Source organism: Pan paniscus, chromosome 17 (assembly GCF_029289425.2).
Source record: "Pan paniscus chromosome 17, NHGRI_mPanPan1-v2.0_pri, whole genome shotgun sequence".
Lineage (NCBI taxonomy): Eukaryota > Metazoa > Chordata > Mammalia > Primates > Hominidae > Pan > Pan paniscus.
The window spans coordinates 43667144-43684743 of NC_073266.2; the positions used below are offsets into that span (position 1 = coordinate 43667144).

The following is a 17600-nucleotide window of genomic DNA, read 5'->3' on the forward strand; positions in this document are numbered from 1 at the left end:
TCTGTTTGTCTGTTATTGGTGTATAGGAATGCTTGTGATTTTTGCACATTGGTTTTGTATCCTGAGACTTTGCTGAAGTTGCTTATCAGCTTAAGGAGATTTTGGGCTGAGACCATGGGGTTTTCTAAATATACAATCATGTCATCTGCAAACAGGGACAATTTGACTTCCTCTTTTCCTAATTGAATACCCTTTCTTTCTTTCTCCTGCCTGATTGCCCTGGCCAGAACTTCCAACACTGTGTTGAATAGGAGTGGTGAGAGAGGGCATCCCTGTCTTGTGCCAGTTTTCAAAGGGAATGCTTCCAGTTTTTGTACATTCAGTATGATATTGGCTGTGAGTTTGTCATAAATAGCTCTTATTATTTTGAGATATGTCACATCAATACCTAACTTATTGAGAGTTTTTAGCATGAAGGGCTGTTGAAGTTTGTCAAAGGCCTTTCCCGCATCTATTGAGATAATCATGTGGTTTTTGTCTTTGGTTCTGCTTATATACTGGATTACGTTTATTGATTTTTATATGTTGAACCAGCCTTGCATCCCAGGGATGAAGCCAACTTGATCATGGTGGAAAACCTCTTGATGTGCTGCTGGATTCGGTTTGCCAGTATTTTATTGAGGATTTTTGTATCGATGTTCATCAGGGGTATTGGTCTAAAATTCTCTTTTTTGGTTGTGTCTCTGCCAGGCTTTGGTATCAGGATGATATTGGCCTCATAAAATGAGTTAGGGAGGATTCCTTCTTTTTCTGTTGATTGGAATAGTTTCAGAAGGAATGGTAGCAGCTCCCATTTGTACCTCTGGTAGAATTCGGCTGTGAATCCATCTGGTCCTGGAGTATTTTTGGTTGGTAGGCTATTAATTATTGCCTCAATTTCAGAGCCTGTTAATGGTCTACTCAGGGATTCAACTTCTTCCTGGTTTAGTCTTGGGAGGGTGTATGTGTCCAGGAATTTATGCATTTCTTCTAGATTTTTTAGTTTATTTGCGTAGAGGTGTTTATAGTATTCTCTGATGGTAGTTTGTATTTCTGTGGGGTTGATGGTGATATCCCCATTATCATTTTTTATTGCATCTATTTGATTCTTCTCTCTTTTCTTCTTTATTAGTCTTGCTAGCAGTCTATTAATTTTGTTGATCTTTTCAAAAAACCAGCTCCTGGATTCTTTGATTTTTTTGAAGGGTTTTTTTGTGTCTCTATTTCCTTCAGTTCTGCTCTGATCTTAGTTATTTCTTGCCTTCTGCTAGCTTTTGAATGTGTTTGCTCTTGCTTCTCTAGTTCTTTTAATTGTGATGTTAGGGTGTCAATTTTAGATCTTTCCTGCTTTCTCTTATGGGAATTTAGTGCTATAAATTTCCCTCTACACACTGCTTTAAATGTTCCCAGAGATTCTGGTATGTTGTGTCTTTGTTCTCATTGGTTTCAAAGAACATCTTTATTTCTGCCTTCATTTCGTTATGTATCCAGTAGTCATTCAGGAGCAGGCTGTTCAGTTTCCATGTAGTTGAGCGGTTTTGAGTGAGTTTCTTAATCCTGAGTTCTAGTTTGATTGCACTGTGGTCTGAGAGGCAGTTTGTTATAATTTCTGTTCTTTCACATTTGCTGGGGAGTGCTTTACTTCGAACTATGTGGTCAATTTTGGAATAAGTGCGATGTGGTGCTGAGAAGAATGTATATTCTGTTGATTTGGGGTGGAGAGTTCTGTAGATGTCTATTAGGTCTGCTTGGTGCGGAGCTGAGTTCAAGTCCTGGATATCCTTGTTAACTTTCTGTCTCGTTGATCTGTCTAATGTTGACAGTGGGGTGTTAAAGTCTCCCATTATTATTGTGTGGGATTCTAAGTCTCTTTGTAGGTCTCTAAGGACTTGCTTTATGAATCTGGGTGCTCCTGTATTGGGTGCATATATATTTAGGATAGTTAGCTCTTCTTGTTGAATTGATACCTTTACCATTGTGTAATGGCCTCCTTTTCTCTTTTGATCTTTGTTGGTTTAAAGTCTGTTTTATTAGAGATTAGGATTGCAACCCTTGCCTTTTTTCGTTTTCCATTTGCTTGGTAGATCTTCCTCCATCCCTTTATTTTGAGCCTATGTGTGTCTCTGCACGTGAGATGGGTCTCCTGAATACAACACACTGATGGGTCTTGACTCTTTATCCAATTTGCCAGTCTGTGTCTTTTAATTGGAGCATTTAGCCCATTTACATTTAAGGTTAATATTGTTATGTGTGAATTTGATCCTGTCATTATGATGTAAGCTGGTTATTTTGCTCATTAGTTGATGCAGTTTCTTCCTAGCATTGATGGTCTTTACAATTTGACATGTTTTTGCAGTGGCTGATACTGGTTGTTCCTTGCTGTGTTGAGTGCTTCCTTCAGGAGCTCTTGTAAGGCAGGCCTGGTGGTGACAAAATCTCTCAGCATTTGTTTGTCTGTAAAGGATTTTATTTCTCCTTCACTTATGAAGCTTAGTTTGGCTGGATATGAAATTCTGACTTGAAAATTCTTTCTTTAAGAATGTTGAATATTGGCCCCCACTGTCTTCTGGCTTGTAGAGTTTCTGCCAAGATATCTGCTGTTAGTCTGATGGGCTTCCCCTTGTAGGTTACCTGACCTTTCTCTCTGGCTGCCCTTAATATTTTTTCCTTCATTTCAACTTTGGTGAATCTGACAATTATGTGTCTTGCAGTTGCTCTTCTCAAGGAGTATCTTTGTGGCGTTCTCTGTATTTCCTGAATTTGAATGTTGGCCTGCCTTGCTAGGTTGGGGAAGTTCTCCTGGTTAATATCCTGCAGAGTGTTTTCCAACTTGGTTCCATTCTCCCCATCACTTTCAGGTACACCAATCCGATGTAGATTTGGTTTTTTTACATAGTCCCATATTTCCTGGAGGCTTTGTTTATTTTTTTTATTCTTTTTTCTCTAAACTTCTCTTCTTGCTTCATTTAATTCATTTGATCTTCAATCACTGATACCCTTTCTTCCAGTTGATCGAATTGGCTACTGAAGCTTGTGCATCACGTAGTTCTCGTGCCATGGTTTTCAGCTCCCTCAGGTCATTTAAGGTCTTTTCTACACTGTTTATTGTAGTTAGTCATTCATCTAATCTTTTTTCAAGTTTTTAGCTTCTTTGCAGTGGGTTCAAACATCCTCCTTTAGCTCAGAGAACTGTGTTATTACTGGTCGTCTGAAGCCTTCTTCTCTCAACTCGTCAAAGTCATTCTCCATCCAGCTTTGTTCTGTTGCTGGTGAGGAGCTGTGTTCCTTTGGAGGAGAAAAGGTGCTCTGAATTTTAGAATTTTCAGCTTTTCTGCTCTGGTTTCTTTCCATCTTTGTGGTTTTGTCTACCTTTGGTCTTTGATGATGGTGATGTACAGATGGGGTTTTGGTGTGGGTGTCCTTTCTGTTAGTTTTCCTTCTAACAGTCAGGACCCTCAGCTGCAGGTCTGTTGGAGTTTGCAGAAGGTCCACTCCAGACCCTGTTTGGCTGGGTATCACCAGTGGAGGCTGCAGTACAGCAAATATTGCAGAACAGCAAATGTTGCTGCCTGATCTTTCCTCTGGAAGCTTCGTCTCAGAGGGGCACCTGGCTGTATGAGGTGTCAGTTGGCCCCTACTGGGAGATGCCTCCCAGTTAGGCTACTCGGGCATCAGGGACCCACTTGAGGAGGCAGTCTATCTAATCTCAAACTCCGTGCTGGGAGAATCACTACTCTCTTCAAAGCTGTCAGACAGGGATGTTTATGTCTGCAGAAGTTTCTGCTGCCTTTTGTTCAGTTATGCCCTGCCCCCAGAGGTGGAGTCTACAGAGACAGGAAGGCCTCCTTGAGCTGCAGTGGGCTCCACCCAGTTCAAGCTCCCCGCCACTTTGTTTACCTATTCAAGCCTCCGCAATGGCGGACCCCTTTCCCCCAGCCTCACTGCCGCCTTGCAGTTTGATCTCAGACTGCTGTGCTAGCAGTGAGCGAGGTTCTGTGGGCGTGGGACCCTCTGAGCCAGGCACGTGACATAATCTCCTTGTGTGCTATTTGCTAAGACCATTGGAAAAGTGCAGTATTAGGATGGGAGTGTCCTGATTTTCCAGGTACCGTCTGTCACGGCTTCCCTTGGCTAGTAAAGGCAATTCCCTCACCCTTTGTGCTTCCTGGGTGAGGCGATGCCCCTGCAGCTTTGGCTCACACTCCGTGGGCTGCACCCACTGTCCAACAAGTCCCAGTTAGATGAACCCAGTACCTCAGTTGGGGATGCAGCAATCACCGGTCTTCTGTGTCACTTATGCTGGGAGCTGTAGACTGGAGCTGTTCCTATTCGGCCATCTTGGAACCTCCCCCCGAAATTTATACTAGAAATTATCCTTATAAGAGAAACTAGAAGAGCAACAGGGACAGGGAGTGGTTTTTAGAAGTGGGAGTAGCCTTGGAGAAGAGAGGTGGGAGGAATTTTGTCTGACAGGCATTAGGACGCAGGAGGCAAGTTTCAGGATAGATAGGATGGGTGAGTCTCGCTTGGGCGACATCACTTTGAGAGTTCCGCTCACTGCTGCAGGGTCAACCAACTTTTTGTCGGGACCCCAGAGCTGAATGTCTTTCCTCTCTGTCGACCCTTGGCTCAGCCCAGAAGTATAGGAAAAGTGGAAGCTGGTTCCAGGCAAACCAACGCTCCGAACTCCAAAGAGTCTGGGGTTGTTAGAGAGCCCTTTCCCAGAAAGCCTGACACCCGTGTCTTTAGTCTGGCGGCCATGCTAGTCACTTTTAACAGGCCAACAGGTGCCCAGTATTTAGCCCCCGAATTCTAAGGAAAAATAGGACAGAATAGCAAGCAAAAGGGGTCCGATGGTCCTTATCACGTGGCAATATCCTGAACAAGCCCCCAAGATGTGTCCAGAGTTGGTTCCTTCCAGCAGGTTTGTGGTCTCGCTGACTTCAAGAATGAAGCTGCAGACCTTCGTGGTGAGTGTTAGAGCTCTTACAGATGGCACGGACCCAAAGAGTGAGTGGTAGCAAGGTTTACTGTGAAGAGCGATAGAACAAAGCTTCCACAGTATGGAAGGGGACCCAAGTGGGTTGCTGCTGCTGGCTGGGGTGGCCAGCTTTTATTCCCTTATTGGCCCCTCCCATGTTCCATTTCTGTCCTATCAGAGTGCCCTTTTTTCAATCTTCCCTGTGATTGGCCACTTTTAGGATCCTGCTGATTGGTGCATTTTACAGAGCACTGATTGGTGCATTTTACAAAACGCTGATTGGTGCATTTTACAGAGCGCTGATTGGTGATTTTTAGAATCCTCTTGCTGTCTGCAGAGCGCTGATTGATGCGTTTTTACAGAGCACTGATGGTTGCATTTTACAATCCTTGTAAGACAGAAAAGTTCTCCAAGTCCGCGCTCGACCCAGGAAGTCCAGCTGGCTTCACCTCTCATTAGTACCTATAACTGCTTCATTTTTTCAACTGCATTGTAGTCCACTGTATTGACATAACATTGTTTTTTGACCACTTGCCTATTCGCAGGCGTTGATACCGTTTGCACTACTTTCTGCTGGTAAAAATGATGCTGTGATAAACATCTTCGCATGTGTATTTTTGTGCAGTTTGGAAACGTGGATTTCTATAGGATAAATTGCTAGAAGTGGAATTGTTGGTTCAAATGGTAATATTTCAATCGGCATTGCTAAATTTTACTCCCCAAAAATTGTTTAAATATGTAATCAACAGTATTAATACTTAATTTTAGAAAACTACCCATGGAATCTAAGAAGTCATTTTTCAGACATTAATTAATGGTAAGAATATATGAGCATTGTAATTGAGGGGGAAGGTAGGATTTCAATATAGAGAAATGTAGGCTGGATGATAATACCAGGGTATGGGTTTGTTACTTACTGAATGACTATGTCTAAGAAGGCTCTTGTTACCTTGTAGTAAACTAGGTATATGATACATAGTTGTCTAGAAAGTTCAGTCCGAGACCACAGAATAAGGCCTAGATGGTATGCCAATCAAGTTTGTAGATAATAATGGGCTTGGAGGGTTGGCTTTTTGTGGAATGTAATAGAGTGTAGCAACATAGGAGAGAACATTGGTCCTGGAGTTTGAATCCCAGCTCTACCACTTGATAGCTTTGTAATCTAGGCAAGTTATTAATCTCATTGTTTTTGTTTTTGTGTTTTTTTTTTTTTTTGGATGGAGTCTCACTCTGTCACCCATGCTGGAGTGCAGTGGCGCGATCTCAGCTCACTGCAACCTCCACCTCCCAGGTTCAAGCCATTCTCCTGCCTCAGCCTCCCAAGTAGCTGGGACAACAGGTGTGTGCCACCACACCTGGCTAATTTTTTATTTTTAGTAGAGATGGGGCTTCACAATGTTGGCCAGGCTGGTCTCAAACTCCTGACCTCAGGTGATCTGCTGGCCTTGGCCTCCCAAAGTGTTGGCATTACAGGCGTGAGCCACTGCACCTGGCCTAATCTCAGTCTTTTTTTTTTCTTTTTTGTTTTCTGAGATATAGTTTCACTCTTGTTGCCCAGGTTGGAGTGCAGTGGCATGATTTCACCTCACTGCAACCCTGTCCCCCCCCACTGACCCCACCTGGGTTCAAGCGATTCTCCTGCCTCAGCCTCCCGAGTAGCTGGGATTACAAGCATGTGCCACCATGCCTGGTTAATTTTATATTTTTAGTAGAAATGGGGTTTCTCCATGTTGGTCAGGCTGGTCTCGAACTCCCGATCTTAGGTGATCCACCCGCCTCGGCCTCCCAAATTGCTGGGATTACAGGCGTGAGCCACCATGCCTGTCCTAATCTCATTCTTAATGTCAGCTATATTGTCTCTAAAATACGGTTAATACCTTCTTAAAAATATCATAAGTGTTAAATAGAATAAGTATACAGAGTCTGCATATCACAGAATTCTGGGGAACACCATTTATGTGGAATACAATGTTGCACAGCAGAAGTGTCATGAATATTTAAGGTAGTTATGCAGCATTTGTTGATAGGTACTCTGTGGTTGCTATTTAGCTAACATGTATGAGGACCCTCCAAATTCTCAGCCGTCTGAAAGTATGGGTCTTTAAGTTATCTCAGTGCCTACCTGTCCCAATTTTTTAAATTAAAAAGATGATGCTTACTGTAGAAAATTTGGAAAACAGAAAAATTACACAAAAATATTACCCTCCCCCCAAAGTTTTGAGTATATTTTAAAAATCTTCTTTTAAAAAAAATTGACACAGGGTTGGGCATGGTGACTCACATCTTGTAATCCCAGCACTTTGGGAGGCCGAGGCAGGCAGATCACTTGTGGGCATGAGTTCGAGACCAGCCTCGCCAACATAGCAAAATTCTGTCTCTACTGAAAGCACAAAAACTAGCCAAGCGTTGTGGTGCATACCTCTAATCCCAGGTACTTGGGAGGCTGAGGCACGAGAATCACTTGAGCCCAGATGTATGCAGTGGGCCAAGATCGTGCCACTGCACTCCAGCCTGGGCAACAGAACAAGACTGTCTCAAAAAAAAGTAAAAAAATTGAGACAGGGTCTTGCTGTCACCCAGGCTGGAGTGCATTAGTACAATCAGGGCTCACTTCAGACTGACCTCCCTAGCATAAGCAGTTCTCCCACGTCACCCTACTGAGTGACTGGGACTACAGGTGTGCCTCACTATGCCCAGCTAATTTTTTTTTTTTTTTTTTGGTACATTTGGGATCTCACTGTTTCCCAGGCTGGCCTTGAACTCCTGGGCTCAAGTGATCTTCCTGCCTTAGCCTCCCAAAGTGCTGGGATTACAGGCGTGAGCGACTGCACCTGGCCCCTAATCTCCTTTTTAAATGTCATCTTTATTGAGGTAAAATTTTTGTTATTAAAAAAGGGGAACCCAGGCTGGGCGCAGTGGCTCACGCCTGTAATCTCAGCACTTTGGGAGGCTGAGGTGGGTGGATCATGACGTCAGGAGATCAAGACCATCCTGGCCAACATGGTGAAACACCATCTCTACTAAAAATACAAAAATTAGCTGGGCGTGGTGGTACGTGCCTGTGATCCCAGCTACTCTGGAGGCTGAGGCAGGAGGATCACTTGAACCAGGGAGCTGGAGGTTACAGTGAACCGAGATTGTGCCACTGCACTCCAATCTGGTGACAGAACGAGACTCCATATCAAAAAAAAAAAAAAAAAAAAAAAGAGGAACCTGGCTGGGTGCGGTGGCTCATGCCTGTAATCCCACCACTTTGGGAGGCCAAGGCAGGTGGATTACTTGAGGCCAGGAGTTCGAGACCAGCCAGGCCAACATGGCAAAACCCGGTCTCTACTAAAAATACACAAAAATTAGCCAGCGTACTGTGGTACATGCCTGTAGTGTGAGCTACTTGGGAGGAGAGGCTTGAGAATCGCTTGAACCCAGGAGCAGAGGTTGCAGTGATCCAAGATTGCACTCCAGCCTGGGCGACAGAGCAAAACTCTCTCTCTCTCTCAAAAAAAAAAAAAAAAAAAAAAAGCCCATTTACGGTGAATTGAGTGCTGAAACATTTAATAAAGGTGTAGCACCAATGAAATTAAGATATAGAGCATTTCATTCCCAAAAGCTTTTTGTCTCTTTGGAAATAAAAATGTTATGCACACGTTCTCTATTTTTCACATAATTGGGATTCTGTGATACCACTTTTATATCCTGATTTTCACTTATCATTATATGGTGACAATTTTCTATATTATGAACTCAACACTTTATTTTTTTTTTTGGAGACAAAGTCTCATTCTTTCTTTCGCCTAGGCTGGAGTGCAGTGGCATGACCTCAGTTCATTATAACCTCCACCTTCTGGGTTCAAGCAATTCTCCTGCCCCAGCCTCCTAAGTAGCTGGGATTACAGGCGCATGCCACCATGCCCGGCTAATTTTTGTATTTTTGATAGAGATAGGGTTTCACCATGTTGGCCAGGCTGGTCTCAAACCTCTGGCTTTATGTGATCCACCTGCCTTGGTCTCCCAAAGTGCTGGAATTACAGGCATGAGCCACTGCAGCCGTCCAGTTTTTTTTGTTGTTGTTGTTGTGTTTGTTTTTGAAACAGGGTCTCACTCTGTCCCCCAGGCTGACGTGGAGTGGCTCGAACATGGCTCACTGCAGCCTCAAACTCCTGAGCTCAAGTGTTCCTTGCCTCAGCCTCCCAAGTAGCTGGGACCACAGGCAGGTACCACCAGGCTTAGCTAATTATACAAATTTTTGTGCCGGGCGCGGTGGCTTACGCCTCCTATCCCAGCACTTTGGGAGGCCGAGGCAGGCGGATCACGAGGTCAGGAGATCGAGACTGTCCTGGCTAACACGGTGAAACCCTGTCTCTACTAAAAATACAAAAAATTAGCCAGGCATGGTAGCAGGCGCCTGTAGTCCGAGCTACTCGAGAGGCTGAGGCAGGAGAATAGCGTGAACCCGGGAGGCGGAGCTTGCAGTGAGCCGAGATCACGCCACTGCACTCCAGCCTGGGCAACAGAGCGAGACTCCATCTCAAAAAAAAAAAAAAAAAAAAAAATTTTTTTGTAGAGATGGGGTTTCACCATTTCGCCCAGGCTGGTTTTGAACTCCTGAGCTGAAGCGATCCACCCACCTCAGCCTCCCAAAGTGCTGAGATTACCAATGTGATCAGTGCTAACTATATCCTGGATTCTACACTAAGTGCCATAGATGCAGTAATAAATAGGGTAGATATTCTGTGGGTTTAGTTTTTGTCTAACAAACTTATTTTTGTAAAATAATACATACATATAAAAAGACCAACAAATATGGAAAGTAAAAAGAAGAAAGTAAAAATCACCTGAAATCTAACAACCTATCCTTAAAAAATGAAATTTAATAGAGATAAATAGAAGCTCAATTTTGGCAAATCAGCTGTGTAAATGGAGGATAGGGGAGATATACCATAACTAATAGCACGACCTGGGATATAAACTTCTTGATTGCTTTAATTTTTTCTTTTATTTATTCAATTCAGGAAATGAGGGAAATTTAAGTGACTTTAAGCTCTTTGTAAGGAAAACTGTGACGTGAAAAGTGGAAGAAATTTGGCCTCTAGTGCCTGAGGAAGGAAACAACTTAGCGTCTAAGTGTTTCCAGTCCTATGGAAATGAGAGTGGGCTTATTTTGTGTGGTTGCAGAAGGTACCCTCACATCTCTGGATATTAATGGGAGGCACGTTTGGTTCCATATTAAGGAAGGACTTATATTCGTGATCTGCTTGTGAAAGAGTGACACAAAGAAATCTGCGTTTTCCTAACCCTGGACTATTTGAAAAGAGGCTAAAAGGTGACTAGTGAGGCATTCTGTATATGTATTAAATTGTACTAGATGAATTCTAGCATCTTTAAGGCTCTTAGATTTGTAAGGATCTGCTATTTTTTCAGGGGCAGTATTTACAAATGCTGTGAATGTGGAGAAGTCAGAGAACTTCCATTCAGATCAGCTTGACACCAAGAAATTGGCATTTTTGGATATTGGGATGTAGCAGTTCACTGGGCTGAAGGGTAGAATATGTAAATCATGTATCAAGTAGAGAGTGGACACTGGACCACGATACACTTTAATATCTTAATATTTATAGAGGAACGGTGCTATGTAACCTAATATATGATTACATTCTGTCAATACGCTTGTAGAATAAACAGGCCATTCTTTTATGATTGGAAAAAGTGAGTCTCAGATATTTATCAGGATTGGATTCAAAGAAACTTGGTCACTGGTCTTCAGAGAAGAGACTAACATTCAGTTTCCCTTTGTTTTTAAGTGCTTTCTATTATATTATTGCTTCTCATTGGCATTGGGCCTTTGAGATAAATAATTGGTTAAGGTTGCAAAAGGAGTGTTTTGCATCTTGAAAACACTTTGGTCTGAAGATGAGCTGGTTATTTTATTCTCAGCATTGCCTGTCTACAGCTATTCTAATATTGCCTCCTACTGATGTTTTGAGTACTTAGTTGAAGAAAAGTTTGAATTGTGGACCTCTTGGCATTAATAGCTACCTGCTCAAAAATTCAAAAATCCTCTCACATATATTGTCTCATTTGGTTCCTTTAACAATCCAGTGAGGTAGGTCTGAGGTTTACCCATCCATGAACATGGATATCTTTCCATTTATTTAGATCTTCTGTAATTACTTTCAACATACGTTTTTCAACGTGTTTTTTACATGTTGAAAGTAATTAAAGTATGAAGACATTTCTTAGTTTTCATAGTGTTAGTTTTGTACTTTGTTAAATTTATCCTTGAAGTATATTATTCTTTTTGGTGCTATTGTGAATAGAATCATTTTCTTAATTTCATTTATGGTTATTCATTGCAAGTGTATAAAAATACAGTTGATTATTGAATATTGATCTTGTATCCTGCTACCATGCTAAATTGATTACTTCTAATTGTTTTTTAGAGGGTTCATTAGGATTTTCTATATATAGTAGTTCCTCTTCCCTTATCTAATGGTTTCATTTACCCATGGTCAACTGCCTCCAAAAATATTAAGTGGAAAATTCCAGAAATAAACAATTTGTTTTAAATTGTGTGCCATTCTGAGTATCGTGATGAAATCTCCCTCCATTCCACTGCATCCTGCCTGAAATGTGAATCATCCCTTTGTCCAGTGTATTGACACTCTGTACACTTACCTATCTATTAGTTACTTAGTAGCCCTCTTGACTGTTATAGTACACAGTATTACAGCGTTTGTGTTCAGGTAACCCTATTTTAATTAATAAGGGCCCCAAAGCTTACAAGAGTGGTGATGCTGGTGGCATATTTTTTTATTCTATTCTATTTTTATTTTTATTTATTATTTTATTTATTTATATATATTTTATTATTAGTTATTGTTGCCAGTATGTTACTGTGTGTAATTTATAAATTACATTTTATCATAGGTATGTATGTATAGAAAAAACATAATATGTGGGGTGTTCAGCACTGTCTGAGGTTTTAGGCATCCACTGAGATTGTGGAACCTTATGAGATCATGCCATCTGTAAATAATTTTACTCATTCCCTTCTGATTTGGATGCCTTTTATTTCATTTTCTTGCCCAGTTACCCTTGGTGGAACTCTGAATATAATGTTGAACAAAAGTAGTGATTGTAGGCATCCTTGTCTCATCCTTCATCTTAGATATCCTTGTCTTATTCCTGATCCTTGGGAGAAATTCAGACTTTCACCAAAAGTATGATGTTATCTGTGGGTCTTCTGTAAATCCATTTATCAGGTTGAGAAAATTTCTGTTTCTCTTTTTTTGGGTCTTTTTATCTGAAAGAAAGGCTTGTTGAATTTTGTCAAATGCTTGTTCCGCATCTGTTGAGATGATCATGTGGTTTTTGTCTTTCATTCTATCGATAGGGTGTTTTATAGTAGTTAATGTTTGGATACTAAACCACCCTTGTATTCTTGAGATAACTATCACTTGGTCATGGTATATAACACATATAAAACATTACTGGATTCAGTTTGCTAGTACTTGGTCAAGAATTTTTGTGTCTATATCCATAAGGGATATTGACCTGTGGTTTTCTTGTGATGTCCTTGTCTGTTTTTGGTATCGTTAATACTGACCTTATAGAATGAGTTGGGACATGTTCCCTGCTTTTTTATTTTTTGGAATACTTTGTGAAGGATTAACATTAAATTTTCTTTTAAATATTTGGTAGAATTGACCAGTGAAGTCATCTGGACCTGGGCTTTTCTTACAGATACTCTTTTGATTCAATATCTTCATTTCTTAAAGGCCTATTCAGGTTGTCTATTCTTTCTTGAGTCAATTTCAGTAGTTTATGTGTTTCTAGGAATTTGTTTCATCTAAATTGTCTAATTTATTAGTTTATAATTGTTTATAGTCTTCCCTTATAATCCTTATTTGTGTAAAACTTATGCCCCCCCCCACCCCCCCATTTTATTTTGTTAATTAATTTATTTTTTTGAGATGGAGTTTCGCTCTGTTGCCCAGGCTGGAGTGCAGTGGCATGATCTTAGCTCACTACAACCTCTGCCTCCCGGGTTCAAGCGATTCTTCTGCCTCAGCCTCCTGAGTAGCTGGGACTACAGGCATGTGCCACCATGCCTGGCTAATTTTTTTGTATTTTTAGGGGAGACGGGGTTTCACCATGTTGGCCAGACTGGTCTCGAGCTCCTGACCTCAAATGATCTACCTACGTTGGCCTCCCAAAGCGCTGGGATTACAGGCCTGAGCCACCATGCCTGGCCTCACACCTGATTTTAATAGTTTGAGTCTTTCCTTTGTTCTTAGTCATTCTAGGTAAAGGTTTGTCAGTTTTGTTTATTTTTTTTCCAAAGAACAATCTTTTGGTTTTGTTGATTTTTCTTTTTTTTCTCTTTTAGTAAATTTTAGTTTTAATACAGAGTGAAAGAAAATAGAAACTTAATAGGCTAAAACAAGTCAGACACCCATTCTACACAGATAAAAACCTTCACAAAGGTCAACTGAAGTAATCCGGAGCTGGAACTGAATTGTGCAGATTTTCAATGAAGTCATCAAAGTCATGTAACACAAAAATCGATTACATTTACACACTCAGCAAGCCCTCTAAGAAATGTGCCCCAAGAAGCATTAACCTTTGTTTTGTGCCATCCCGAAGACTTGCACATTTTTTCAGATAGCTTAACATTTTTAATAGAGTGTGTTTTCTACTGTGCGGTAATGCTTTGGTACTATTCATACAGGGTCTCGCCTGTCCTAGAGACTTGCCATTTCCCTAAGAGGAGCTTTGATTCTGCTTTAGAAGTTTTATATAAATTAAAATCTTTAGCAAATATTAATATGAAGGGAGGCACAGGATGCAACATATATAGTCAAGTTACCTTTCTGTATATTTAGAAATTACTTTCTCCTCCAAGGGATTTGCAACAGAAAGCTCAGTCTGTCCTGCTTAATAATCAGTAGTACAGGTTTGAATCATCAGAAGCTTGGCAAGACCTTAATATTTCAAAATTATTAACAACTGCCTCTAGGGGCAAGTCCATGTTACTGAGTTATGACAAACTTACTATCATGAGGGAAAACGAGTAGCCAGCCATCTTAAAAAATGCCCCAACCACTGCTTCTCAATACAGAAAGACTGAAAACTACATACAGTTTATCATACAACAAATCCCATCTCTGTCCCCTGAAATTCCCCTGGTTTCATTCATTAGAAGGGGATTAAAAAAAAAAGACTGAAAGAGCACTTTACAGCAGCATTAAGCTTTCCTATGAAATACTCAGCATCTTAAATATTATGTACAACTCTTTTTTTAGTAAGTTAGACACTGGCTTCAGAGTTTGTGGGACTGGGGGAAATCAACCCATTCAAAACTACTCTAGAAATTGTCTTTTGGCAGAATAGCAGGTATCCAAGTTAAAAATAGGAGGGTCATTTGAGACCAGCCTGGCCAACGTGGTGAAACCCTGTCTCTACTAAAACTAAAAAATTAGCTGGGTCTGGTGGTGGGCACCTATAAACCCAGCTACTCGGGAGGCTGAGGCAGGAGAATCACTTGAACCCGGGAGACGAAGTTGCAGTGAGCCAAGATCACGCCACTGCACTCCAGCCTGGACAACAAGAGCAAAACTCTGTCTCCAAAAAAAAAAAAAAAAAGGTCAGTTTGTTGCTTTGTGGTCTTCAAAATTTAGATGGTTTTTTTTGTTCCCCTTCTACATAAAAACCTCAGTCACCACTCCTGAGTGGAGATGGGCAGAAGCTGTGGCCCCTGCTCCTCTGGCTTCTCGGCAGCTGCTTTCTTATTGCTGCAGCAAGGCTTGAAGAGATGTGTGTCAATGAGGACTTCCCCAAAACGGCCTTTATAGATGATCCCACAACATGTCTTCTGTCTTTTCTAGTATGTGAGATCTAAAAAGGAAACAACTGGTGTTCTGTTAGAACCAGAAGCCATCTCTGTATCTGAGCCGTCATCTGACTGGTTACTGTAACAAGGAGATTGAGCTGGGAGGCACTGGAGGTGGTACTGTGAGCATCAGAATTACGATGTTTAAATTCCTTCTGCAGTTTACTGATATGGTTGCTCTTTATCCTGTTCCCACATAGAGTCACTTTCTTTGGTTTCAATGTAGTCTTTAGACTGGGTCCAGCCCTTGCATCTACCACATGATTCCAGTTTTTTTTTTTGATCCTGCTGGCAACTTCTTCCATCTTTTCACAAGCAGGACACAGGCATTGCAGATGTCTCCTGAAGGAGTCTCATGCAATCCAGAACAGCTCTGAAAGTCCTTTTCATAGCGTTTACTGTCAGTGAATCGAGAACTAGAGGACTTAGCTCTGCAAATACAGCAGCCCTCTATACTTCGGTACATCTTCGGCGTGTGAAAACCAAACATCTTTTCTTCTGGGCAAAAGTCTTCCAAAAGCAGCCGTTCCACGTGCAATAACGTCCCCGAGGTGCAGAGTGCACGCCAGGCCAGTCCCCCTCAAGCACTCCCTACTCCAGTTTTGTTGATTTTTCTCAGTTGTTTTTCTATTCTCTATTTGCCCCTGCTCTTAATCTTTATTATTTCTTTTCTTCTGCTTGCTTTAGTTTTCATTTTGCTCTTCTTTTTCCAGTGTCTTAAGGTAAAAGGTTGTTAGTGATTTGAGATATTTCTTCCTTTTTAAGACAGGCATTTATAGCTGTACATTTTTCTCTGAATATTGCTTTAGTTGCATCACATAGATTTTGGTATGCTGTATCTTCATTTTCATTCATCTCAAAAGTATTTTCTAGTTTCCTTTATGATTTCTTCATTGATCCATTGGTTACTTAGAAGTGTGTTTATTATGCACATATTTGTGAGTTACCCCACTTTTTTTTTTTTTTTTCTGTCACTGTTTTCTAATTTCATTCCATTGTAGGTGGAGACCATACATTGTATTAGGTTGGTGCAAAAGTAATTGTGTTTTTTTTGCCATTACTTTCAATGGCGAAAACCGTGATTACTTTTGCACCAACCTAATATAATTTCAATTTTTGAAAGTTTATTGAGGTTTGTTTTGTGTCCTAGTATATGGTCTGTCTTGGAGAATGTTTCGCATACACTTAAGAATGCTATTGTTGTTAGGTGAAGTACTCCATAGATCTGAGTTAGGTTTAGTTGGTTTATAGTTTTTTCAAGTGGTTGATTTCCTTGCTGCTTTTCTGTTTAGTTCTATTCTTCATTGAAAGTGGGGTATTGCAGTGTCCAAGCAATTGTTGAATTATTTTTCCTTTTATCACTTTTTGCTTCATGTATTTTAGGCTCTGTGTGTGAGGTATATGTGCTTAAAATGTTACATCGTGTTGATCTGTTAGCCCCATCATTACAAAATGCCCTTCTTTATCTCTTGTTTAAAGTCTATTTTGATATTAGTATGGCCACTACAGCTTTCTTGTGGTTCTGTTTGTATGATATCTTTTATTTTCAACTCTTTTATATCTTTGAGTCTAATGTATGTCTCTTGTAAGGAGCATATAGTTGAATTTTGTTTTTTATCCAACCTAGCACTTTCTGCCTTTTGATTGGATTATTTTGTACATTCACATTTGCATTTAATGTTGTTATATATATATAGTTGGACTTAGGCCTGCCATTTACTTTTGTTTCCTATATGTTTCTTTTACTTTTTTCTCTATACTTTTCCTGCTTTCTTTTGTATTAAGCAAATATTTTCTAGGGTAACACTTATCCTTTGTAATTTTTTCAACATGTTTTTGAGTGTTTTTCTTAGAGGTTGCTTTAGGGCTTACAATATGAACCTCATTGGAATCTCCTTCATGTGTATATTAACTTATTTCAGTGAGACAGAGAAGCCCTTTCTTTTATATAGTTCATTTCTGGCTTTCCTCTGCGTGCGCGCGCGCGCGCGCATGTGTGTGTGTGTGTGTGTGTGTGTGTGTGTAATTATTGCTTTATACCTTGCATCTAGTTATATTACAAACCCAACAATTATTATGTTACATAATTTTATGTCTTTTAAAGAAGCTGAGGCTGGGTGTGGTGGCTCATGCCTGTAATCCCAGCACTTTGGGAGGCCGAGGCAGGCAGATCACGAGGTCAGGAGACTGAGACCATCCTGGCCAACATGGTGAAACACCGTCTCTACTAAAAATACAAAAATTAGCTGGGCGTGGTGGCATGTGCCTGTAATCCCAGCTACTCAGGAGGCTGAGGCAGGAGAATTGCTTGAACCAGGGAGTCGGAGGTTGCAGTGAGCCGAGATCGCACCACTGTACTCAAGCCTAGTGACAGAGCGAGACTCCATCTCAAAAAAAAAAAAGCTGAGGGAAGAAGAGAGCAAGGACATGTTTATGGCATTTGTTATATTACCTTATTTGTCTTTTCTGGATTTTCTTCATTTGTTCCTTTGCTTCTGAGCTACCATCTGAAGTACCTTTAGTACAATACAGCTTTGCTTCCACCCATTTCCTCTGTGCTTCTATTTGTAAAAATTTTACATTCCTGTATGTTAAATTTCCAAAGATGTAATTCTATATATATTGTTCTATACAATAGTTTTTAAAAACCCGTTATGAAAGAAGAAGTAATAATACATTTATACTGCCAAATTACATAATTACCAGTGCTCTTTGTTTTTTCCACGTGAATTTGAATTACTGCCTTGGTCA

At 40.6% G+C, this 17600-nt stretch overlaps 1 protein-coding gene and 1 pseudogene across 2 annotated transcripts in view; one reads left to right on the top strand and one right to left on the bottom strand.

Annotated features, from left to right (window-relative positions):
* Positions 1-17600, top strand: part of TAF4B (TATA-box binding protein associated factor 4b) — a 167111-nt gene that overhangs the window by 13978 nt on the left and 135533 nt on the right. The window lies entirely within an intron of this gene.
* LOC129394552 (SIN3-HDAC complex-associated factor-like) lies at positions 12336-17412 on the bottom strand (annotated as a pseudogene).